We start from the raw sequence: 2,151 nt of genomic DNA on the forward strand, positions 1-2,151 counted from the left end.
CTCTTGTTGCTATGATCTGCTAAGCCAATATGCGTGGCCTTGAAAGGTGGTATCTAAAGTCCTGAGCATTGCTCCTTGGTGAATATCCGGGGCGCCCAAGGTCCAGGGAGGATCCACAGTAGCTGATAGAAGAGCCAGGGACTGGCTGTGGGGTCAGGAGAGAAGGTTTTCCAGCTGGCTCTTTCCCCACCTTGCTGAGTCGAGTTACCAGCACCCAAAAGAGACTTATAATTTTAAGAGAGGGCTAAGTGATAGGAGCTGTGGCCTTGGGTAGGGGAATGCAGCCATGGCTTACTCTGGTTCAGCAGGACTTAAGAAAATAAATGTCTTGGCTTTATCTGCTTCCACTCTTCTGTCTCCTGCTTGGGTTTTTTATTGGCTAAGCCTAGCTGAAACCAGAGAGCAAGAGAGGTTGGTGATAGAGCCGTAGAAGTCATTCTCTTGGGATTCAAAGCAGAGTAGGGAGGGGCAGGACGGGGGCAAAGGTGGATGAATGGAGAATGTCCAGCCAAGACCCAGGCACTGGCTTCCTCCCTTGCAGTCAGATCTCCTTGATCTTCTAAACCAAGCCACAAAAGCCTATCACACTTGGAGCAAATTTTTAGTCCCAGCTCTTTGGAGCTTTAGCTTCCTTATCCATTTTACTCATCAGCGTCACACTCATACCAGCCAGTCCTGGGTGATGTGTCAAATATCTATCTTTATCTGACTTTTCAAAACTCAAGCCCCTGGGGAGATATCTATGTATAGGCTCCACCTCTCTTCCTGGAGACACAGATGGTCAGAACTGGGGCTTTGAGAGCTGCCTTGAGTCGTCATCTCTGTCATGGCCTGGTGACAGTCTTTATTAGGACTTTCTGAAAGCTGCTTTTAGTTTCAGGATGTGTGTCCAACCTTTTCTCAGCCATTAGGAACCCTGAGCTGATATGGTCACTTTCCCTCAAGGCTTCTGTCACTTACACTTTGCCAACCAATTCCTCCTTGCTGGTCATCATTAGGGCCGGAGAAGCAGGTCCCACTGGGAGTTGAGGTGGTGAGAGAGAGAAGTCAAGAACTTTTTAGATTCATGTCCTTAGTCAAACGAGACTTGGAACAGCCATGTGGCAGGTTAAGCCTTCCATCACTTCTAGAATTGGTCAGTCCCAGGCCCCTAACTGCGCCCCCTTGCAGTCCCTGAAGACCTGTCTTAATTTCATCCCAGAGCCCAGTACCTGCTCTCAGACCCTCTGGTAGCTATTGTGGCCTGCCTCCTCATCTGCTCAAATGCTAGGAACTAGAAATGGTGCCTGTTTGCAGCCCCTTGTCATTGTATAATCCCAGCATACCCCAAATACCCATCATCTGTCTACCCAATTACCGCTGTGCCCTTCTCAATCTTCTTCAGATGAACTGATCCCTTGGGTGGCAGACAGAATAGTAATTGCCTTCCCCTTCACAATGTTCATGACTTAATCCCCAGAATCTCTGAATATATTATCTTACATGGCAAAAAAGACTTCGTGGATGTGATTAAAGTTCTTGAGATGTGAAGATTATCCTGGATTATCCATGTGGGTGTCAATCACAAGGGTCTTCATAAGAGGGAGGCAGGAGGTCAGATTTAAAGAAGGTGATGTGGTGATGGAAGCAGAGGATGGAATGCTGTCATTTCTGGAAGAAGCCATGAGCCAAGGAATGGGGGCACCCCTAGAAACTGGAAAAGGCAAGGAAAGGATTCTCCCTGGAGCCTCCAGAAGGAGCAGAGCCCGGCTGACCCCTTTATTTTAGCCCCGTAAGACCCATTATCGGCTTTCTGATTTATGCAACTGTAGGAGAATAAATTTATGTTGTTTTAAGTCATTAACTTTTGGTAATTTGTTACAGCAGCAATAGGAAATGAGTACAACCTGCTACTCAAGAAGTGTGGTCTGCAGCAGGGGTCTCCAACCCTTGGGCTATGGACCAATACCAGTTGGTGGCTTGTTAGGAAGCAGGCCACACCAGCAGGAGGTGAGTGGCAGGCCAGGAAGCATTACTGCCTGACCTCCACCTCCTGTCAGATCAGCAGCGGCATTAGATTTTCATAGAAGTGAGAACCCTATTGTGAACTGCTAATGCGAGGGATCTAGGTTGTACACTCCTTATAAGAACCTAATGCCTGGCTGGGTGCAG

The sequence above is a fragment of the Mandrillus leucophaeus genome, unplaced genomic scaffold (assembly GCF_000951045.1).
Source record: "Mandrillus leucophaeus isolate KB7577 unplaced genomic scaffold, Mleu.le_1.0 Scaffold516, whole genome shotgun sequence".
NCBI classification, from domain to species: Eukaryota; Metazoa; Chordata; class Mammalia; order Primates; family Cercopithecidae; genus Mandrillus; species Mandrillus leucophaeus.